At 42.9% G+C, this 25474-nt stretch overlaps 1 protein-coding gene and 1 non-coding gene across 2 annotated transcripts in view; one reads left to right on the forward strand and one right to left on the reverse strand.

Annotated features, from left to right (window-relative positions):
* Positions 1-25474, reverse strand: part of LOC126088289 (zwei Ig domain protein zig-8-like) — a 377426-nt gene that overhangs the window by 301166 nt on the left and 50786 nt on the right. The gene's annotated exons all lie outside the window — the stretch shown is intronic.
* On the forward strand, positions 1935-2009 carry Trnas-cga (transfer RNA serine (anticodon CGA)). Its single transcript has one exon. It is a non-coding gene; the product is annotated as a tRNA-Ser (tRNA).

The raw sequence follows: 25474 nt of genomic DNA on the forward strand, positions 1-25474 counted from the left end.
TTAGAACTACTTAAACGTAACTAACCTAAGGACATAACATAGATCTGTGCCCGAGGCAGGATTCGAACCTGCGACCGTAGCGGTCGCGCAGCTCCAGACTGAAGTGCCTAGAACCGCTCGGCCACACCGGCCGGCTATTGGCCAAAATTGCTGAAGATATACAATGAACTCTTTCTGATGCAGTCTTCTCAGAATGTGATTTCTTTTTGTGCCTCGACGAGATAAGAGCATTTTTAAGGCTTTTCGGTCAAGTTCTTTACCTAATAATAAAAAGTAGAAAATTTATTGTATACCGAAACTTTTCTTTGCGTTTCTTTTCACTGCTTTTATGAAAGTGTAAATAAACTCAGTGCTCTGGACATTATTTCGGTTTATTTGCAGTGAAAGTAACGTAAAAACCCAAAATAAAAAAAAAACGTTCTCACGTCAGGAATCCATCATACTATCCCCAGTATTAGCATTCCTGCTGCGTCAACCACTGCCTTAACCTACTCTATCTCAAAAGGCTCATGCCTCTCACGACCCTTGCGAAAATGCTGTTTCTACTAAACTCTTGGCCATCTGCAACTCCCCCTTTTGTTACTTTCATTTCTTGACAACCTCTGCATATATCATTTCTTGACAACCTCTCCATATACCTTAAAGTTGGAGAAAATCACTGATGACGAGTTGGCGCGGTCCCATTGTTAGGAAGAATGTTATCTGACGCGGCACACTGTTAAGGGTACCAAGTGTTTCGAATGAAATCAGGTTCTCGGACTTTCAAATTCCTTAACGGTGTTATTTGGTATACGGACAAAACATGCACTATTGCAAGCACCAACACTCACAGCGTTTTCATCACAAAGTTACTAATTACGCCAAAATCTTCCCTTCAATTACGAACGTACAATATGCGTTGTTCACACCTAGATCACTAACTACATAATATTTCTTCAGCAAAGACTGAGTACAGGGGCTCTCTTCCAAACCAGCTCTGTTGCCAGTCTACAATTATTTGCACTCCAACCCGGTTTGCGACGTACCTTCTTGTAAGTTAGTAGAAGATGAAAATGTCGTAACGATGATCGATAACGACGAAAGTTAGAGCGATGCACTCCCAGCTTCTCATTAGCGGAGAATAGCCGTGCTACGTTACGTTACGTTACGTGAGCCACCAGAGACAGCTCTGGACAGACGCCGCTACGGGCGACTACCAACACCATTTGGAGGCTTCGGGCGCAGCATTAGCTGGGGAGAGCGCGGCGCTGGCGCCATTACAGCGGAGCCTGGCGCCAGATCCGATTACAGCGGCGACTCTTTTGCTTGTCTTTGGGATTGCGCGAGTGAACTTACCCCTCCAGCAAACCAGAAACAAAACACCGCCGGCCCCGCCCCCCAGATCGACCGCTACTGGGACCTGGCTCGTCAACTAAGCGCGCGGGAGTGGTGCGCTGACTTTTCTACGAAAAATTTATGGCATTGAGAAGGAGCAGTGAGACGACACTTCTGCAAGGGTCGTTAATTGATGTCAAAGACATGAAAAGTGCTGAAATGGCCAGAGAAGAGGGAAGTGACTTGTAAAATAACTTTGTTATTACACATCGATCCCTCTTCCTTCATTAGCCAAAAATCTACACGTTTCGAAGAACTGCCTAATTCAGTTAGAAAATATTTCTTTAACACAATCGATGCCCATATCCTGGCACCACACGGGGCCTTCGTTCACAGATTGTATTTTTCCAATACTATTCCCCTTCTTACAAAACTTCACACCAGGCTTCCGACAAACCTCACTGAAAAGTGAAACTTCCTGGCAGATTAAAACTGTGTGCTGGACCGAGACTCGATCTCGGCACCTTTGGCTTTCGCGGGCAAGTGCTCTTCTGTAAAGATTGGAAGGTAGGATACGAGATACTGGCAGAAGTAAAGCTATGAGGACGGGGCGTGAGTCGTGCTTGGGTAGCTCAGTTGGTAGAGCGCTTGCCCGCGAAAGGCAAAGGTCCCGAGTTCGAGTCTCGGTCCGGCACACAGTTTTAATCTGCCATGAAGTTTCATATCAGCGCACACTCCGCTGCAGAGTAAAAATCTCATTGTCACTGAAAAGTGTTCAAAACACCATTTATAAATTCCTAGTAAGCGAAGAGGTTGCCGCAAAGATAAACACTAGGTAAGAACTCTTATCGAGACGTTAATTGTTTCCACGCTGCAGCCACAAATAAGTGAAAACTAAATCACCGTTTCTGCCTTACGTTGTGGGGAAAGCAGCTATAGAAATATGCAGAGTAACTACAAATTACTACGTTTTTAAGTTGATACGCGTGGCAGCAATGTCTGTTAACATTATCATAAACATTGACCACATTCGAATACCTATTGTGATTTACCGGATGAAAACAATTAGTGCACTGGTTTTTTTCTCTTTATCTTAGATTCAGGATAACCGCAAATATTATTGAAAATATAAATAAATAGTAAATATAAATTATATTTTGTGTCACCACTGGTTTGAGCTCTTAGGGCATTAATAAGAGATTGTGAACTGTTTAACATAACATGAATCTTGCTACTTTTCACACCGTGTCTCGTTACACAAGATATATCTTACGTAACTAGAGCTGGAAGTCATGAACAGCAACAATGTGATGCACCATACCGGAGCTGCTGGGGTGTACTCATCTATTTCGAGGTAATGCTTGTGCAACCATGCTTTGTGAAGTATGAAGCACCTATGAAAAATTTCATATCGCTGGAGTACGTTCACTGTACACGTCGCTCTGGTCCCTCATATAACTATCCTCTCAATCTCAATACCAGTTAGCCTGGCATTTAACGGTCCTTTTCCTTTCAGTCAGTAGTCTTGTGACTGGCCTGATGCGACCTGCCACGAATTCCTCTCCTGTGCTAACCTCTTCGTTTCAGAGTAGAACTTGCACTCTATGTCTTCAATTAATTGCTGGATGTAGTCTAGTGATTGGCTTCCCCTAAACGTGTTGCCTTCTACAGCTTCCTCTAGTATCTTATAGGTTATTCCCTCATGCCTTCTCACGTGTCCTGTCATCCTGACCCTCCTTCTTGTCAGTGTTTTCCGTATATTCTTTTCTTCCCCTACTCTGCGGAGAACTTCCTCATTCCCTATCAGTCCAAGAGTTTGGCTGGGTATTTCCTCATTGCCTAAGCTAGTCTGCAGTCGTAATGTTACCACCCTTGCTTTTAATTTCACTATAGATTTCAGATTTCTGAAATTTGCAATGAAGTTTCTGGATTGCATCCGGATGACCATTTCTTCTCTCTATATTTCGGCTGAGAACAATTCAGCCTTCTTCAGGTGAGTGTTTGACACTGGAAATTCTTCTTTCACATCGCTAACCTTATGTCAGAAATTGGGGCGGAGACAAATGCGCAAAGGCAGTCGCTACATGAGCGTCCTTCTTGCTTCGTCCACCAAGGGTTATTTTACTTCCAAGGTAACGAAATTGCTTAATTTCTTCTACTTCCTTATTATAAAATATAATGTTAAGTTTCTGCTTATTCTCATTTAAGCTACTTCTTATTACCTTTTTATGTTTCCTTTTTTCTCAATTTTCTCTCAATCGATACTCTATGCTCATTAAACTGGTCATTCTGTTTAACAGATCCTGTAACCCTTTTTACTATTTCACTCAGTGTAGCAATGTGATCAGCGAATCTTCTCATTGATATTCTTGCACCCTGAATTTTAACCCCTCTCTTGCACATTTCTTTTATTTGTGTCATTGCTTCTTCGATGTATAGATTGAACAGTAATGGCAGAGGACGGCACCCTTGTCATACACCTATTTCAACTCTAGTACTTGGTATCTAATCTTTCAATCTTATTATTTCCTCTCGGTTCATGTAATTACTGCATATCTTCCGCCTTTCCCTGTAGCTTTCTCCTATTTTTCTCGGAATTTCGAACATCTTGCACCATTTCCCACTGTCGAATGTTATACCTAGATCGACAAATTCTATGAGTGTATCTTGATTTTACTTCAGTCTTGCTTCCATTATCAAGCGCAATGTCAGAACTGCTTCTCTCTCTGGTGCCCATACGTTTCCTAAAGCCAAAATGATCGTCATTTAGCAGATTCTCAGTTTCCTTTTCCGTTTTTCTTTATATTACTCTCGTCAGCATCTTGGAAGCATGAGACGTTAAGCTGACTGTGAGATAGTGTGTACTATCTTTGGAATTGTGTGGATGAAATTTTTCCGAAAGCTTGGTATGTCGCAGATCTGATAGGTTCTACACAATAACTTAAATAATCGTTTGGTTGCCATTTTAGAAATCCCGATTTAATGTTATGTGTCCCTTCTGCTTTATTTGTTCTCTAGTCTTAGATAGCTCTTTTAAATTCTTACTCATGCACTATATCCTCCATGACTTCCTTATCGACTTCAGTTTCTTCTTGTGTCAACCAGTCAGACAAGTTCACCTATTCGCTCTTAGCTATGCGTTTAGCAGTGGAATTCCTGCTGCACTCCTAATGTTACCACCCTTGCTTTTAATTTCCCTATAGGTTTCAGATTTCTGAAATTTGCAGTGAAGTTTCTGGATTCCATCCGGATGACGATTTCTGGTCTCTACTCAATTCAGCCATCTTCAGGTGAGTGTTTGACACTGGAAATTCTTCTTTCACATCACTAAACTTGTATCAGAAATTGGGGCGGAGACAAATGCACAAAGGCAGTCGCTACATGAACGTCTCCCGTCGAGATTCGTGTCATCTTCGAATCTTGCTCAGTTTGTGGTAAGATGTCGAATTCATCCGGCTGCAATCCCGAAATTTCATAGAATATTCACTTGCGGTTGTTCTGAATTTTCTTACCCTGAAACAGTCCTCCCGATAATCATTTCTGTTCCGATTTCTTCGCATTTTGCATCTGTCGTTCCGCCTAGGCAACCCTTCACCTAATATTTATTTAATTCCTAACCAATTTATGCTGCTGTACTGTCTACCCTGAACGTTTTTATTTTTTTACATCCGAAAAAACAGTCACCAGGAATTCATATAACTCATACGCCTAGTTGGGCAATGGATCAAAATTCTCCAGTGCAGATGCACAAGTACGTCCGACCTCCTGCGGTAATCTCAGAGTAGCGAGCATGTAGGAGATGGAGAGGGACTGAGGATAGGCAACTCTCGGTCGTAATGTGTGTCGGCAGTGAGGTGTACCAAAAGACTACGTGCATTTGAGCTGAACACTGTGTCCCGGGTGGCGCAATAGTTAACGCGGTTGCCTTGTAGCTAAGCGATTTCGGGTTCGAATCCCTGTCCGGCACACATTTTCATTCATCGCCACTGACAGCGCTTAATGTCACGATGCAGATGACATTTATAACCCCTTTCTTTTCCTCTCCCCCCTCCCCCTCCTTCAGTTTAATCGTGTTTCTCTTCTTCCTACTATCGTCAATCAATTGAATTATTTGTTGTATTAGCCAAGGTCTGTCTCAGTTACTTTCCCTGTATCTACGACTTACTGTCCAGCATCCGTAATTTCCAATTTTAGAGACATTCATTACTCTTCTACCCAGTAGTATTCCATGTGATAGTATTCACATCCTTAGCTAACTTCACACTCGGTTCATCGTTTCTCTGTGCTTCAGTATCGCACATCCTTCAACGCTGATTCTTCGGAACGCTTTTATCAAATATCAGTCTGCTCTTCATCGTTACTAAATTATGATTTCAGTCTATATCGGCTCTTGGGTACGCCGTATAATCCGATATATGATTTCTGCCTGACCATAATGCAATCCAGCTGGAATCATCCCGTGTTTCCGTGTCTTTACAAGTATAACTCCTTGTCTTGTGATTCTTGAACATAGTAACAGCTATTACTGGATGAAATTTATTGAAGAACTTAATTAGTCTTTCTTCTCTCTCATTCATACTGGCAGGCTCACATTCTCGGTAATCCTTTCTTCTGTTCCTTCTGTTCTTAACCGCATTCCAGTCCCCCACGAAAATTAAATTTTCATCTCCTCTGCACGCAGCCCCGGTAGCTGAGTGGCCAGCGCGACAGAATGTAAATCCTAAGGGCCTGGGTTCGTTTCCCGGCTGAGTCTTAGATTTTCTCCGCTCAGGGACTGGGTGTTGCGTTGTCGTAATCATAATCATTTCATCCCCATTGACACGCAAGTCGCCGAAGTGGCGTCAAATCGAATGACTTGCAACCAGCGAACGGTCTACCCGACGGGAGGGCCTATTTTATCTCCTCTACACATTGAATTATCCGTTCAATATTTCCATGCACTTCCTTCATCTACTGCTTGCGACATCGGCATGTGCACCTGAACTATCGTTGTCGATGATGGTTTGCCATCGATTCCGATGAGAACAACACTATCACCGAACTGTTCACAGTAACTCATTCTTTGCCCCACTTTCTTATACACATGTAATACTACTCCCGTTACACCATTTTCTGTGGCTCTGATATTGCTGCGTATTTGTCTAACCAGATACATTTATGTCCTTTCCATATCACGCCACTGACCAACACGCTACCAAAACTGAGTCTTTGCATTTCCCTTTTCAGACTTTCTAGCTTTCCTCCTACATACAAACTTCTCACATTTCCTGCTGCAACAAGTAGAACGTTATACTTTCGCTGGTAATTCTTTTTCTCATGTCACCTCCCCTTGGCAGACACCCTCCTGCTCCTCCTCCTCCTCCTCCTCCTCCTCCTCATGCTCATCCCCCAGAGATCCGAATGCGCTCTGAGCACTATGGGACTTAACATCTGAGGTCATCAGTCCGCTAGACTTAGAAAGTACTTAAACCTAACTAACCTAAGGACATCACACACATCCGTGCCCGAGGCAGGATTACAACCTGCGACCGTAGCAGCAGCAGCCTGGTTCCGGACTGAAGCGCCTAGAGCCGCCCGGCCACAGCGGCCGGCTAGATCCGAATCGGGGCTATTTCATTCCCTTCCGTATCCTCATGCTGTTGATCACTGCTGTTTCTACCACCATTTAGTAACAGTTTCCCATTTCAAGAGCAAGAAAGTACCCGGACTATCTGTCTGCTCCGCCCTTGGCAGAATGAGAATGACTTGTTACGGATGACTTGGTCCGTAACTGATGGTGATTTAAGCAGTTGTTGTTTTCGAACCAAGGACAATAATTTTTGGTTAGTAGTGGAAATGGCTACTCCTACACCACGGGTCAATAATAGTGCTTACGCCCCACCGCTTAAAGAACTGGTGCCTTAAGACACAGGGAATTTGTTTTACCTGGAGGCAACTAAATAACGACTTGTAGTACCAAATAAATTCTCTAGGTGAAAAGTTGATAGTAGTAACGTGGACTCCTGCCTGTGGTACAACTGGCCACACTCTAACTACCCTTCCTCCGTGGGTGAGGTCAATATTTCGTATTCGGATTACGTGTAAAAAGAGAATACGTACGATTTAGCAAACCGCTTTTACCCATCGTGATATATGGCGCTGTAATCGAGAATTATCAAGCAACCAGATTTTGCAGTTAAGAACCGACGCATTTGATTCCACGATTCTTTTATAGTTTGAATGTAAACCTTTGTGCTCTAACAGTTGATACAAGTACGTATGTTCGAAGTATACTTGAGCGTCGCAAATATGTTTGCACAGTTCAGTACGGTTAGCCATTTCAGTGCCTGGTTAGAAACTATGTTTAGCAGGTTCGGGAATAAAGACGAAAAAATAATGGTTCTCTGTTTCCATCGAGATGCGCAGGCGTTTTACCTGAGTACAGTGGTCGTGGAGTGTATTTCCCTGGTAGTCGCATAGCGGCCAGCAAAAGTTACGGTGGTTGGACAGAAAAACAACCCGAATTTGGTCACCCTGATGGCAAGGTCCGTCGACGGTCATCGAAATCAAGCATTCCGCTTGTCTGAGGACTCATCGCAATCAACCCCGGAGGGAACAGAAAACTATCGCACCATAGAGGTAGCTTATTTCCCAGAAATGTCAGTGTCTAGCCATATTAATTGCACAGCACAATTTTTGCGACATTCAAGTAACGTTCAAATATCAGTATCAACCGTTAGAACGCAAAAGTAGATTGCAGTGCTATTCATCAAGAAAGAGAAACAAAGGATTCGGTAAACCGTACATACTTCCTGGTGTAGAATTCGTATATTCAAAAAAGGGGAGTTTTCCGCTTGAAAATACCAAGTTGACCCTGTCCACGATGGAGGGATGGTTAGGAGGTGGTCAGCTGTAGCACAAAGAGATGTTCCCTTCAGAAATATTAAGTTTTCACTTGGAACATATTTTTCGCACGATGTGTCGCTTTCGAGATTTTTAGTTGTCTACAGTTAAAACAAAACAACCTATGTACGCAGGGTGTTTCTCCTGAGCGTCCTCGGCCGCGTTTTGTGTGGTGTTTGGACAGGTATGTTCACTGTCGTTTTTGCATTGTCTGAATGGATTCTGCGCAGACAAACAGTGCTCATTAAGTATTTCCTGTGACGTCCAGTGTCAGCTGGAAGTATCGGTTTGTTTCCCATTACAAACAAATTCAAAATGGAATGCACCATGTCCATTCGATATAGATGTCCGAAATTAGTCTAGTGGTAAATTCATTTTGTCGATATATATTAACAGGAATGGTAAATTATGGAGAATAACCGGTACTCCAGCAGCGACTGAGTAGCGCTGTTGCAAGGAGCGTAAGGGTGCTACACGAGAGGGGTAAATAGGACAACGAAGAGGTGGCGAAAAAATGCTTTCGTTTTTCTCATAATGTGTTTATTAACAATTGGACACAGCTGCTGTACGTATGTTTGGCGACTATTTTCGAACCAGATGGTTCAGGTAGGCTTGAGGATGAACTTGCTGGTTCGAAACTAGTCGCCAAAGAGCTGTTCTGCAACTGTGACGTACTGTTAATAAACACTTTATGACTCGTTATTGTATATATATATATATATATATAATATTTAATGAGTCATAAAGTGTTTATTAACAGTACGTCACAGTTGCAGAACAGCTCTTTGGCGACTAGTTTCGAACCAGCAAGTTAATCCTCAAGCATGCCTGAACCATCTGGTTCGAAAATAGTCGCCAAACATACGTACAGCAGCTGTGTCCAATTGTTAATAAACACATCACGAAAAAACGAAAGCTTATTTTCGCCACCTCTACGTTACCCTATTTACGTTTTTCAGCTTCGACATTTTGTTGACTACAGGAGAAACAAACTTTTTAATGAGTCATGAAGTGTTTATTAACAGTACATCACAGTTGCAGAACAGCTCTTTGGCGACTAGTTTCAAACCAACAAGTTTATTCTCAAGCCTGCCTGAACCATCTGGTTCGAAAATAGTCGCCAAACATAGGTACAGCAGCTGTGACCAGCCGGCCGCGGTGGTCTAGCGGTTCTGGCGCTGCAGTCCGGAACCGCGGGACTTCTACGGTCGCAGGTTCGAATCCTGCCTCGGGCATGGGTGTGTGTGATGTCCTTAGGTTAGTTAGGTTTAAGTAGTTCTAAGTTCTAGGGGACTTATGACCTAAGATGTTGAGTCCCATAGTGCTCAGAGCCATTTGAACCATTTGAACCAGCTGTGACCAATTGTTAATAAACACATTATAGTATTTTAAACATAGCAGCACAACAGCGACGGTTCCACGTAATAAAATTATAAACAGCCGACCAGTTGCAATGGATAAAGAATTCTTTACCTGGGTTCCAACACATTTAAATTTGTCTTCTTCAGAAGGTGGCAATTTTACATTAGTATGGACTAATGTACCATCGCCGTTTTTACAAATTTCGGCATAGATCCATTTGTCAAAATTAAAATATAAATTAGTACATGGACGTTGCAGAGCTCACAACCGTTGTGAGCTCTGGAACATCCATGTACTAATTTATATTTTAATTTTGACAAATGGATCTATGCCAACATTTGTAAAAGCGGCGATGATACATTAGTCCATACTTGTGTAAAATTGCCACCTTCTGAAGAAGACAAATTTACATTTGTTGAAACCTAGGTAAAGAAATCTTTATCCATTGCAACTGGTCGGCTGTTTATAATTTTATATATACACAGGCAATAGAAGAAGAGCATCTGAGAAGGAAAGTGGTTTTTCCGACGATCAACGTTTCTTGAATGGCTGTATGACCAAGGAGCGGGTTCCTACCCTCGAGGAATTGACCGATTTATAGGGCTTTCAACCACTGGTTACAGAGACTTTACGAGTATGTTGAAAATTAAGGTCGTGTATCTATCTCACTTCTAAATGTCGTGCACGATTACTTGGCCCACAGCAATAATGAGTAAGTTACTTTTTAAAATTCCTACGAGGAAAGTCAATGAACTCTTTGCGACATAGTTCTTTCTTAATCATTCAGTGGGTACTTCGTATTCGCTACTACACCCATATTGAATCACAGCCACATTATCACTCTCTCGTCGAGATCATCACCACTTTATGTGAACCATGGATACACATTTTGCATACTAGGGAAGATAATTACTATGCACTTTTCTAGAGAATTAATTCCAGATTAAAAATTATTAGTAGCAAATGATTGCAAGTACTACGGTCGATTGCTAGAATCTTTCCCGACATTGTTCAGGATTAATGTTGGAATACTGGGGAAAACGCAAGCTTTTTACAACAGTCTGAACAAAAGTGCGAAGCATCGCAGCGTGCCTCCACTCCCTTTTTTATAATTTTGAAGACTTTGCGACGTGCACGTAGAAAATTAAAATAGTGGAGGTCGAAACCTGGGGAAAAGAACAACGTCACAAAGTACCTGCAAACTGCTGCACGTTGCTTAAATGAGGAAAGCATTCATTTATCAACTAAACTATGAAAGAACAACAATTAGTAACAGATAGCAGCTACGCATAATTGCTTGATGATAGATTTCAGGTATTTATGTCCTGTCGTCAGTATAAACTATTGCTACGCTGACATAAATGGTTCGTTTGTTTTGCAGTTTCAGTGCCATTTTTCTTTAAGTTCCCAGCTGGCGTTTTGCCAGGAAATTTGCATATTCGGAACGAGAGCGCTTAAGGGACTATGTTAACGACCGGTCATTGCTCCAGCTAGGATAACGGATCTATTTCGAAGTGAAATCGATTCTTGGTAAATGAAATTACCATAGCAACTTATAGCAGAAATTTTGATCGTTAGAGCAGATGGCATGACGCTTCCGTGCCGTTATCTGTCCGCCTACAAATGAGATATCTACGCCGCCAAATATCCATAAAATGTAAGGTCGTTTGCCTTTTCCGTGACCGACTGTGCAGTTGCGAAAAGAGCATTCATATTATCCCCGCAGGGGGGCAATTAAGTTTAAAAGTATTCTTGAAATACGAATCTTCAGAGACTGAGAGAAAAGTGTGTTGTTCAAGGAGAAGATAACACTATTACGTGATAATTACAGACACAATCGACACATAACTGGCCAATTCATTTCTTTCACCTTCAATTAATATACGCTGCATTGCTGTCAATCGAATATTTAATTAACATTAGTTGTAATAACTTTCCTGTCTTATATCCCGCCAATTTATGGTATTATTCACTGTTATTTTGTTTTGTTTTTGTATCAGACTAGTAGTCAACAATCCACATCTACACTTACATGGAATATATACCGCAGAGACAGGCTCGACAGTGAAGGGGGAGGCGTGTTTATAGCGATAAGAAGTGCTATAGTATCGAAGGAAATTGACGCAGATCCGAAATGTGAAATAATTTGGGTGAAGGTCACTGTTAAAGCAGGCTCACACATGGTAATTGGATGTCTCTATAGACCCCCTGGCTCAGCAGCTGTTGTGGCTGAACACCTGAAGGATAATTTGGAAAATATTTCGAGTAGATTTCCCCATCATGTTATAGTTCTGGGTGGAGATTTTAATTTGCCGGATATAGACTGGGAGACTCAAACGTTCACAACGGGTGGCAGGGACAAAGAATCCAGTGAAATTTTTTTAAGTGCTTTATCTGAAAACTACCTTGAGCAGTTAAACAGAGAACCGACTCGTGGCGATAACATATTAGACCTTCTGGTGACAAACAGACCCAAGCTATTTGAAACAGTTAACGCAGAACAGGGAATCAGCGATCATAAAGCGGTTACGGCATCGATGATTTCAGCCGTAAATAGAAATATTAAAAAAGGTAGGAAGATTTTTCTGTTTAGCAAAAGTGACAAAAAGCAGACTACAGAGCACCTGACGGCTCAACACAAAAGTTTTGTCTCAAGTACAGATAGTGTTGGGGATCAGTGAACAAAGCTCAAAACCATCGTACAATATGCTTTACATGAGTATGTGCCAAGCAAGATCGTGAGAGATGGAAAAGAGCCACCGTGGTACAACAACCGAGCTAGAAAACTGCTGCGGAAGCAAAGGGAACTTCACAGCAAACATAAATATAGCCAAAGCCTTGAAGACAAACAAAAATTCCGCGAAGCGAAATGTAGTGTGAGGAGGGCTATGCGAGAGACGTTCAATGAATTCGAAAGTAAAGTTCTATGTACTGACTTGGCAGAAAATCCTAAGAAATTTTGGTCTTATGTCAAAGCGGTAGGTGGATCAAAACAAAATGTCCAGACACTCTGTGACCAAAATGGTACTGAAACAGAGGATGACAGACTAAAGGCCCAAATACTAAATGTCGTTTTCCAAAGCTGTTTCACAGAGTAAGACTGCACTGTAGTTCCTTCTCTAGATTGTCGCTCAGATGACAAAATGATAGATATCGAAATAGATGACAGAGGGATAGAGAAACAATTAAAATCGCTCAAAAGAGGAAAGGCCGCTGAACCTGATGGGATACCAGTTCGATTTTACACAGAGTACGCCAAGGAACTTGCCCCCTTCTTGCAGCGGTTTACCGTAGGTCTCTAGAAGAGCGTAGCGTTCCAAAGGATTGGAAAAGGGCACAGGTCATCCCCGTTTTCAAGAAGGGACATCGAACAGATGTGCAGAACTATAGACCTATATCTCTAATGTCTATCACTTGTAGAATTTTGGAACACGTATTATGTTCGAGTATAATCACTTTTCTGGAGACTAGAAATATACTCTGTCGGAATCAGCATGGGGTTCGAAAAAGACGGTCGTGTGAAACCCAGCTCGCGCTATTCTCCACGAGACTCAGAGGGCCATAGGCACGGGTTCACAGGTAGATGCCGTGTTTCTTGTCTTCCGCAAGGCGTTCGATACAGTTCCCCACAGTCGTTTGATGAACAAAGTAAGAGCATATGGACTATCAGACCAATTGTGTGATTGGATTGAAGAGTTCCTAGATAACAGAACGCAGCATGTCATTCTCAATGAAGAGAAGTCTTCCGAAGTAAGAGTGATTTCAGGTGTTTCGCAGGGGACTGTCATAGGACCGTTGCTATTCACAATATACATAAATGACCTTGTGGATGACATCGGAAGTTCACTGAAGCTTTTTGCAGATGATGCTGTGGTGTATCGAGAGGTTGTAACAATGGAAAGTTGTACTGAAATGCAGGAGGATCTGCAGCGAATTGACGCATGGTGCAGGGAATGGCAATTCAATCTCAATGTAGAATAGTGTAATGTGCTGCGAATACATAGAAAGATAGATCCCTTATCATTTAGCTACAAAATTGCAGGTCAGCAACTGGAAGCAGTTAATGCCATAAATTATCTGGGAGTACGGCTTAGGAGTGATTTAAAATGGAATGATCATACACTCCTGGAAATGGAAAAAAGAACACATTGACACCGGTGTATCAGACCCACCATACTTGCTCCGGACACTGCGAGAGGGCTGTACAAGCAATGATCACACGCACGGCACAGCGGACACACCAGGAACCGCGGTGTTGGCCGTCGAATGGCGCTAGCTGCGCAGCATTTGTGCACCGCCGCCGTCGGTGTCAGCCAGTTTGCCGTGGCATACGGAGCTCCATCGCAGTCTTTAACACTGGTAGCATGCCGCGACAGCGTGGACGTGAACCGTATGTGCAGTTGACGGACTTTGAGCGAGGGCGTATAGTGGGCATGCGGGAGGCCGGGTGGACGTACCGCCGAATTGCTCAACACGTGGGGCGTGAGGTCTCCACAGTACATCGATGTTGTCGCCAGTGGTCGGTGGAAGGTGCATGTGCCCGTCGACCTGGGACCGGACCGCAGCGACGCACGGATGCACGCCAAGACCGTAGGATCCTACGCAGTGCCGTAGGGGACCGCACCGCCACTTTCCAGCAAATTGGGGACACTGTTGCTCCTGGGGTATCGGCGAGGACCATTCGCAACCGTCTCCATGAAGCTGGGCTACGGTCCCGCACACCGTTAGGCCGTCTTCCGCTCACGCCCCAACATCGTGCAGCCCGCCTCCAGTGGTGTCGCGACAGGCGTGAATGGAGGGACGAATGGAGACGTGTCGTCTTCAGCGATGAGAGTCGCTTCTGCCTTGGTGCCAATGATGGTCGTATGCGTGTTTGGCGCCGTGCAGGTGAGCGCCACAATCAGGACTGCATACGACCGAGGCACACAGGGCCAACACCCGGCATCATGGTGTGGGGAGCGATCTCCTACACTGGCCGTACACCACTGGTGATCGTCGAGGGGACACTGAATAGTGCACGGTACATCCAAACCGTCATCGAACCCATCGTTCTACCATTCCTAGACCGGCAAGGGAACTTGCTGTTCCAACAGGACAATGCACGTCCGCATGTATCCCGTGCCACCCAACGTCTAGAAGGTGTAAGTCAACTACCCTGGCCAGCAAGATCTCCGGATCTGTCCCCCATTGAGCATGTTTGGGACTGGATGAAGCGTCGTCTCACGCGGTCTGCACGTCCAGCACGAACGCTGGTCCAACTGAGGCGCCAGGTGGAAATGGCATGGCAAGCCGTTCCACAGGACTACATCCAGCATCTCTACGATCGTCTCCATGGGAGAATAGCAGCCTGCATTGCTGCGAAAGGTGGATATACACTGTACTAGTGCCGACATTGTGCATGCTCTGTTGCCTGTGTCTATGTGCCTGTGGTTCTGTCAGTGTGATCATGTGATGTATCTGACCCCAGGAATGTGTCAATAAAGTTTCCCCTTCCTGGGACAATGAATTAACGGTGTTCTTATTTCAATTTCCAGGAGTGTATAAAGTTTATCGTCGGTAAAGCAGATGCCAGATTGAGATTCATTGGAAGAATCCTAAGGAAATGCAATCCGAAAACAAAGGGAGTAGGTTACAGTACGCTTGTTCGCCCACTGCTTGAATACTGCTCAGCAGTGTGGGATCCGTACCACATAGGGTTAATAGAAGAGATAGAGAGGATCCAACGGAGAGCAGCGCGCTTCGTTACAGGATCATTTAATAATCGCGAAAGCGTTACGGAGATGATAGATAAACTCCAGTGGAAGACTCTGCAGGAGAGACGCTCAGTAGCTCGGTACGGGCTTTTGTTAAAGTTTCGAGAACATACCTTCACCGAAGAGTCAAGCAGTATATTGCTCCCTCCTACCTATATCTTGCGAAGAGACCATTAGGATAAAATCAGAGAGATTAGAGCCCACACAGAAGCATACCGACAATCCTTCTTTCCACGATCAATACGAGACTGGAATAGAAGGGAGAACCGATAGAGGTACTCAGGGTACCCTCCGCCACACACCGTCAGGTGGCTTGCGGAGTATGGATGCAGATGTACATGTAGATGTAGATAATCTGCAAATCACACTTAAAGACCTGGCAGAGGGTTCATCTAGCAGCCTACACAGTAATTCCCCATTATGCCAAACTCGATTAGCGCACTGATAAAACGAAGCTATGATATCCCTTATTTTATTATGTTGATCGTATCTCCCTATGTAGATCGGCGCCAATAAAATATTTTCGCATTCGGAGGACGTAGTTCGTGGTTGAAATTTCGTAAGAAGATACAGCCGCAATGAAAAACGTCGTTGTTTTAATGATGCCCACATAGAATCCTGTATCAAGTCAGTGACATTCTCTGCCATGTTTCGCGATAATACAAGACGTGCTGTCCTTCTTTGAACTTTTTCGATGTACTCCGTTAATCTTATCTGGTAACGACCTAAGACTGTTGCAGTATGTCACAGGGTTCTGGCCACTCAAGGGATCGGTGACAACGAACAAGCCGAAAGATTGGCCAGGATGGGAGCAAAGACGCCAGTCAATGGACCAGAACCTGTCCTGAAAATTACCAAGACTATGATAAAACTAGAGCTACGGAACTGGCTCAGAAGACAGCACGTAGAATACTGGACAAAGGTCTGTAAACAAAATCATAGTAAGGTAATGATGTGAAAGCCGTGTTTTAAAAGAATCTCTGTAATCCTGGGTTCGAACACGTAAGAGATAAAACTGCATCACATCTAATCTTCAAATGCACGGCATTGGAGAGCAAGTGACACAGCATTTTCGAGGCAACTAGACCTGAAGAATTTGTGTCTAACGAAGGACTGGTAAAGGGACCTCTTGCACTATTTAAGAGCATTGGTTGGCTTTACTAATACAGGGAGCGGCGGGTTAGACCAAAGCTCTTAGCTTCTCTGCTAAAATGGAATCAAATCAAATCAAGTACCCCACACCGCGTACCAGTTCTCTAAAAGAGGACGTGCAAGTATAGATGTAGGCGTTCTATTTAGAAGTTCTGTTACGTTTTCTGAGTGTCCTCCCAATAAAACGTAGTCTTTGGTTTGCCGTTCCCTCAACATTTCTTTATTTTTTCTTTCCAATTTAAGTTGTTTGCAATTGTAATTCTTAGGTATTTAGCTGAATTTACGGCCTTTATATTTGATTGATTTATTGTGTAACCAAAGTTTAGCACTCACGTGGATGACATCACACTTTTAGTTATTTATGGTCAATTGCCAATTTTCGCACCATACGGATATGTTATCTAAATCGTTTTTCAATTTGTTTTAAGCTTCTGATTACTTTACTAGCCGATAAACAACAGCGTCAACTCTGAACTACCTAAGACAGCTGTTTGATTGTCTCTTAAATCATCACATAGATAAGGAACAGCAGAGGGGCCTATAACGCTACCTTGGAGAACGACAGTAGCCACTTCCGTTTTACTTCATACCTTTCCGTCAATTACTAAGAACTGTGACCTCTGACAGGAAATCACGAATCCCGTCACATAACTGAGAGACTATTCCATAAGCACGCAATATCATTACAGGTCACTTGTATGGTACAGCCTTCTGAAAATCTAGAAATACGGATTCAGTTTGAAATCCCTTGTCAATAGCTCTCGACACTTCGTGTGTAAAGAACTAGTTGTGTTTCACAAGAACGATGTTTTCTAAATTCGTATTGACTGTGTGTCAACTGACCGTTCTCTTCGAGGTGATTCATAATTTTCGAATACAATATAGTTCCAAAATCCTGCTGCATATCGACGTTAATGATATGGGCCTCTAATTTAGTGGATTACTCCTACTTCCTTTGTTCTTGGTATGACTTGTGGAACTTTCCAATCTTTTGGTAGGGATCTTTCGTCGAAGGAGTGGTTGAATTTGATAATTAAATATTGAGCTATTGCATTACTATATTCTGAAAGGAACATAATTCATATACATTCTGGATTGGAAGACCTGCTTTTAATAAGTAATTTAAGTTGCCACACTATCTACTTCTAAGATACTCATGTTGGCAGTTATTCTTGATTCAAATTCTGGAGTATTTACTTCGCCTTCTTTGGTGAAGGAATTCCGAAAGGCTGTGTTCAGTAACTCAGCTTTGATAGCACTGTCGTCGATAGTATTTCCATTACTGTCGTGCAGAGAAGGCACTGATTGTGTCTAGCCCCCAGCATACTTTACATACGATATATACGACCAGAATCTCTTTGGATTTTCTGCCAGGTTTCGAGACAAAGTTTCGTTATGGAAACCATTATTAGCATCTCGCATTGATCTCCGCGCTAAATTTCGAGCTTCTTTCATAGATCGCCCGTCTTGAAGATTTTGCTCTCGTTTCAATATGGCACTTTTTTTCCTGTTTCTGCAACAGTGTTCTGACCCGTTTTGTGCACCAAGGAGGATCAGCTCCCTCGTTTGTTAATTCATTTGGTGTAAATCTGACATTTGCTGTCGATACTGTTTCTTTGAATTCTAGCCGCATCTAGTGTACACTTACGTTATTCATTTGTAAGGAGTGGAGATTGTTTCTCAGGATGGCGTCAAGTGAAATTTCATCTGCTTTTTGGGATAGGTATATTTTTCGTTTATTTTTGCAAGATTTGGTGTTCCAATATTCAACCTCGCTACGAGAACCCCGTGTTCAGTAATTCCTGTATCCGGTTTGATGCTCGTTTCTAGCTCAGGATTATTTGTTGCTAAGAGGTCAAGGGTGTTTTCTCAAACGTTTACAATTCGCGGGGGCTTAAGAACTAACTTAGCGAAATAATTTTCAGGGAATGCATTTAGCACCATTTCGTATGATGTTTTATACATACCTCCGGGCTTAAACGTGTATTGTAGCCAACGTATCGAGGGCAAATTAATGTCGCCACCAACTATGATTGTACGAGTCGAGTATGTGTTTCAAATTAAACCCAAGTTATCTTTGAACCTTTCAGCAGTTGTATCATCTAGGTTGAGATGTCTGTAGAACGATCCTGTTATTATTTAATTCCGGTTTCCAAGAATGACCTCTGCCCATACTAACTCATAGGAACTGTAAGTTTCAATTTCGCAAAAAAGATAATCTACTTCCAACACTAACGAAAGAGCCACCACCAACTGTGTTTAGCCTATCCTTTCGGAGCACCATTAGGTTCTTTGCAAAAATTTCCGATGAATTTATCTCTGGCTTTAACCGGCTTTCAGTGCCTATAACGATCTGAGCATCAGTTCTTTCTATAACGCTTGGAGCTCTGGTACTATTTCAATACGACCACGACGATTTACAACTGCTGTACCGACGGTTCCTGTATCTACGTTCTTCCTATGTTTGCCCTGCGTCAAATCACATTTAAGTGCCTGGCAGAGGGTTCATCGAATCACCTTCACAATTTTCTATTATTCCAATCTCGTATAGCGCTCGGAAAGAATGTACACCTATATTTTTCCGTACGAGCTCTGATTTCCCTTATTTTATCGTGGTGATCGTTCCATCGTATGGAGAGACTGAAGCCCTTTTTTATTTCCCTGAGACCCTCTAACCTAAAAACCGCCCACTTCAGGTCACACAGCCCTTGCTACCCGTGTACTCGCTTCCTACATGAAGTGGACTCCTGACCTATTCAATGGAAACTGAAGCCCAACCACCCTACGGAGCAAGTTGAGGAATCTGCAGCCTACGCGGAGACAGACCCGCCTGAGCCTCTGATCCAGACTCTCAACTTTGTTCCATACCAAAGGTTCACAATGGATCATGTCGACTATGCTGCAAATGGTGAGCTCTGCTTTGATCTCGCAAGCAAGACTGGCACCCTTTACCACATCTTTTAGCTGCTCGAAACCAGAGACAATCTCTTCTGATCCAAAGTGACACACATCATTGGTACCGAGTTGAGCTACCACTTGCAGCTGACTACACCCTGGCACTTCATGGCATCCAGAGCTACCCTTTCCACATATGGAATGGCTCCAACCGGTATTCACATGGAATGCTCATCGGCTTTCTTCCCCTCCTTGACAGCCATGTCCCTAAGAAGACCCGTAACACACCTAACATTGAAGCTCCCAACTACCAATAATACCACCTTCTCCAATTGCCCAGATCTTCCAGGCAGGAAGGTTCCCTCTGATACAAACTGCTACTGGCTGAGGGACAGTGTCAGTCCCCTATAATCTGTTTGTCAGACTAACTGGGCATGCCTTACATACGGGTCTCTGGGAACCTTTCACCACCTACGACGCCCCAAGGCGACCTTCCTCTCGACCTCGGGTGAGGGGTTAACTTCAGTGTGAGCAGTAACTGAGTTGGCCACTGGTGCAGACCGATCAGAGGATCAAATGTGCTGGATGTATGATGGATCCCGGCAGATGGCCCACAAGAGTGATGCACATCCACTGCAGCTTCAAGCTGTACAGCTGAAGTAATCACAGCCTGCAGCTGTTAGCTAAGTATCACCAACTTGCCTTGCATCTGCACACAGCAATCACAGTCCCTATCCTTACCAACGACCATGGAGAACTACACTCCTGGAAATGGAAGAAAGAACACATTGACACCGGTGTGTCAGACCCACCATACTTGCTCCGGACACTGCGAGAGGAACCGCGGTGTTGGCCGTCGAATGGCGCTAGCTGCGCAGCATTTGTGCACCGCCGCCGTCAGTGTCAGCCAGTTTGCCGTGGCATACGGAGCTCCATCGCAGTCTTTAACACTGGTAGCATGCCGCGACAGCGTGGACGTGAACCGTATGTGCAGTTGACGGACTTTGAGCGAGGGCGTATAGTGGGCATACGGGAGGCCGGGTGGACGTACCGCCGAATTGCTCAACACGTGGGGCGTGAGGTCTCCACAGTACATCGATGTTGTCGCCAGTGGTCGGCGGAAGGTGCACGTGCCCGTCGACCTGGGACCGGACCGCAGCGACGCACGGATGCACGCCAAGACCGTAGGATCCTACGCAGTGCCGTAGGTGACCGCACCACCACTTCCCAGCAAATTAGGGACACTGTTGCTCCTGGGGTATCGGCGAGGACCATTCGCAACCGTCTCCATGAAGCTGGGCTACGGTCCCGCACACCGTTAGGCCGTCTTCCACTCACGCCCCAACATCGTGCAGCCCGCCTCCAGTGGCGTCGCGACAGGCGTGAATGGAGGGACGAATGGAGACGTGTCGTCTTCAGCGATGACAGTCGCTTCTGTCTTGATGCCAATGATGGTCGTATGCGTATTTGGCGCCGTGCAGGTGAGCGCCACAATCAGGACTGCATACGACCGAGGCACACAGGGCCAACACCCGCCATCATGGTGTGGGGAGCGATCTCCTACACTGGCCGTACACCACTGGTGATCGTCGAGGGGACACTGAATAGTGCACGGTACATCCAAACCGTCATCGAACCCATCGTACTACCATTCCTAGACCGGCAAGGGAACTTGCTGTTCCAACAGGACAATGCACGTCCGCATGTATCCCGTGCCAGCCAACGTGCTCTAGAAGGTGTAAGTCAACTACCCTGGCCAGCAAGATCTCCGGATCTGTCCCCCATTGAGCATGTTTGGGACTGGATGAAGCGTCGTCTCACGCGGTCTGCACGTCCAGCACGAACGCTGGTCCAACTGAGGCGCCAGGTGGAAATGGCATGGCAAGCCGTTCCATAGGACTACATCCAGCATTTCTACGATCGTCTCAATGGGAGAATAGCAGCCTGCATTGCTGCGAAAGGTGGATATACACTGTACTAGTGCTGACATTGTGCATGCTCTGTTGCCTGTGTCTATGTGCCTGTGGTTCTGTCAGTGTGATCATGTGATGTATCTGACCCCAGGAATGTGTCAATAAAGTTTCCCCTTCCTGGGACAATGAATTCACGGTGTTCTTATTTCAATTTCCAGGAGTGTATACTACACAGACAAACTGTCGACATGTTCTGTGGAATTCTACGTCACAATTTAGCCAAAATAAATCATATTTTAACGCACAAAAACAAAAAGTTATGTTTTAACTAACTGCATCCAATATAATGATGGGGTGTAGAAATTTTAAATAATTACTCTTCCTTTTGAAAAATGTAACCAAATAGGCTACAAAGAAATAGCAATTCAAAGTGATGGAATACAAAGAAAACACTTAACAGGAATATCTCAGTGTTGAAATAACTTTGCTTTTCAAATTGTAATTCTGTATCATCTGAATACTCTGTAGTTAGTTTTTAAAATGTATCGCACTTTAAAATATTATTACTATAAAAGACGAATTATATACGAACGACAAAAAGTGAAACATTGTGGAGAAAAATTACCACCAATGTAAATTTGTATTATATCAGCAAAAGAGAGCGAAATGTAATATCTATTGTTTTCTTCTATATGTTCAACATTAACGGCGAAATGAATCTAAGTGAATTATCGCAATTTTCTTTTTTCATGCTGATTTATATCAATACACTCAATTCTCTTCAGAGCGACTGCAGACCAGCAATATGCACGAAAGGCAAAGGTCCCGAGTTCGAGTCTCGGTCTGGCGCACAGTTTTAATCTGCCAGGAAGTTTCATATCAGCGCACACTCTGCTGCAGAGTGAAAATCTCATTCTGGAAACATCCCCTAGGCTGTGGCTAAGCAATGTCTCCGCAATATACTTTCTTTCAGGAGTGCTAGTCGTGCATGGTTCGCAGGAGAGCTTCTGTAAAGTTTGGATGGTAGGAGGCGAGGTACTGGTGGAAGTAAAGCTGTGAGGACGGGGCGTGAGTCGTGCTTGGGTAGCTCAGTTGGCAGACACTTGCCCGCGAAATGCAAAGGTCCCGAGTTCGAGTCTTGGTCCGGCATACAGTTTTAATCTGCCAGGAAGTTTCATATCAGCCCACACTCCGCTGCAGAGTGAAAATCTCATTCTGGAAGTAAAATGTTCTCCATTTAAATATTATAATAACAAATTCTTTCTAAATGTACACGCTCATTCTAAAAGGAATGATGTATGAATCTTAAATACGTATAAGCCTATACTCACAGAGAAATAATCATGTTCGTACTCTCGAAAAGCAATGAAATTCTTCCTGAATTTCAAGTACTCTTAGACATGGTTTTAGTTGGGCCGCTACTTAATGGCACTTAGTACCGGTAGTTATTGAATTTCCCCAATAGAGAAACGGAAGTTCTAAAACTTGCAAATTATCACAGTGTGAACCGGCTTTCAGAATACAGTCCTATACTTGTTGTTATAACAGAAAATGATCTCATATGTTACATATAATAATTGGTGAGGCTATAATACTCAAGGAAGTCATTTCTCTGTCCTGCACGTTAAAAACGTCTACTAACAAAGATATCCTTCTACATTGTGTCATCCGCTTGCACTAAACCAAGTTAAATGAAATTTGGTAACAGTCTACACAATACCTTACTGCTCAGTTGCGAAACAAATATTTATTCTGTGTTTTATGTTAGTAAGGGTCGTATTTAGAGCTAGGATACATCTGAAAGAGAATCTCGATGGCAATAGTAGTGGGTACTGAGACTTGTTAAGGATCAGAGTTACGTATGCGCTCATAAAGTAAGAAACGAAATCAGTTTTCTGAAGTAGTTAAAACATAATTAATGTGGTGAAACCGGCGCAGGAGAAAGTAACATTGCAAAAATTTCGGATAAATTCAGTGCTATTTCCGAAAATGAAGTGAAAAGACCGGTGGCAGTGAAAGGTACAGTAAGCTGCTCTGAAAGCATTGGTATGAATTTTTAACGATCTCAGTCAATGACACCATTCTTTTGCCTCCTTCTTCGACGTCAGATCAGTGACATTATTCTTGTACTGAGAATTCATGGGTAATTATTAATAAGGATGACTTAGGATGCTAGATATAATCAGAATTATATTGCATTCCTAACAAACCTCAAAGATTGCCGATTTCACAGGAATGGGTGCAGGGAAAAAATAAACTTGTATGGATGTGATAAAAAAAGGCAACTAGAGAATTTTCGGAAAAAATTGGTGATCAAAAATGAAGTAAATCACACATATATTCATCATAAGCCCTAGACTTTAGCAAAAAGCAAGTGCTGCAACAACGCAGGAAGAAGAAGTTGAAACAATTGGTTGCGTTTCTAAAACGGCTTACAAAACTTTCAAACATCAAGGACGTTATATTAATATGCCAGTTGAAAAATTCCTCCCATCGCTTAATAGTCTCGTTATGGGAACAATCATTTACATTAACTTTTCTTCCAGTACTATCACCACCCATAAAGCTAAAAGTATACGTGAAAGAATCAAAACCTTTTATTACAAAACAAACAGCAGACAGCAGTTGTGTGTTTGAAATTTTTTCATAGAGGACTCTAACTATTGTCAAACTGTTTTTAGATCTGACTGAACTACTTTCCTTCTTAAACAAAATAAAAATAAAATAAAAAATGAGTGAAGAATATGTTTCATATGATGGGTACCTCAACAATAATAGGCAGAAACAGAAGAGCATGATCCAATTTAAAAATTTATTTCCCTTTATCATAAGCTGGCATTGCAACAACCATAGACTAGGACTAGCTGTTGATGAGCAGGTCAGAAAAGTTCGTAGAATAATTTACTTTCAGATATTTGTAGGAAAACTGTGTACCAAGAGCCAATGTGCAAACTCTTTGGGGCAATGAATGTGGAATATTAGTAAACTTTTCACAATTCGGTCGACTTCATCAACTGAAAGAACTCTACAAACAATATGGGAAAACTTTGAGAGTTTATATTCCCATTCTGAAATGGCCGAGAGTGATGTTACAAGAGATCAGAAAGAAAAGAGCCAAATATTCTGGTATGCGTAAATATTTATGATGTGAAGATTTTGTAGAAAATTTAGGAATAGTGATGGATGCACTGATAGAATTTGCTGATCTTTAATGTGATCTTCGAAAGAGGGAAATGACACAGCCAGCAGCAGATAAACTAAAAAAAAAGAACTATTAGAGTGTTTCAGTCATTGCAGCAAAATCCAGGTCATTATAAAAAACTAGCTAACAATATTTAGTAAATTCAAAACTGTAGCTCCTTTCAAGACACTGTACAATAAAATACAAATCATTCGTGTATGATAATTTTATAAGAGTCTTACTGCCAACTTAGGATCTATGTTGTTAACTACACAGTCTTCTTCCAAAGGAATGAATCAAGAACTGCAAAATAGTAGTAGATATAAAGACCTCCTCTGTCATCTAACAGTGTTAAATCCATCTGAATGGCCCGAGATGTCAGATGCAATGTATGGACAAGAAAACATAGTTCATCTCTGCAAACAGGTTAGAATCTCAAATTACAAGAAAATTGTAACAGCTTTCAGGGGGTACAAATACTGTAAAAATATTGAAAGGAAGCCTCGTTGTCTACTGCCAATGCTTTGTGCTTCAGACACTGTTGCTGTCTCAACAGCTGAATGTAAACACTCATCTAGCTCCGCGAATGAGACTGTAACCATTTCATGAAATGCGCGTTTGATAGATCGTGTGTCTGATTTGATGTTTATGATTTTAAGTGGACCTCTTCTTTCTGAATTCGCGTCATTACCATATGTGAAATTCTGGCTGGCAACTGAGAGACGATCACCAGAGGAAGTCTCCTTTCCAAGAGAAAAATAACTGCAGAGCAACATCCCTTCGAACGAGCCTGGAGAATTTTGAAGCATCACGTGGGTACCAGAACTTATGAACTTATTTTTTTACAACTGAGGTCCTGCTGTTGAAACATGTCTGATATAATGAGTATAAGTTGAAATCCCAAACTAAATTTCACAAGGAGAGATCATCAAACGTTATTTGACAGATTTCACGACATTCTGTTCAACCAACGCTTGTTTCTTATTTCATTTGTTATGGTTAGTAACATAATATTCCATCAG

Source organism: Schistocerca cancellata, chromosome 6 (genome assembly GCF_023864275.1).
Source record: "Schistocerca cancellata isolate TAMUIC-IGC-003103 chromosome 6, iqSchCanc2.1, whole genome shotgun sequence".
NCBI classification, from domain to species: Eukaryota; Metazoa; Arthropoda; class Insecta; order Orthoptera; family Acrididae; genus Schistocerca; species Schistocerca cancellata.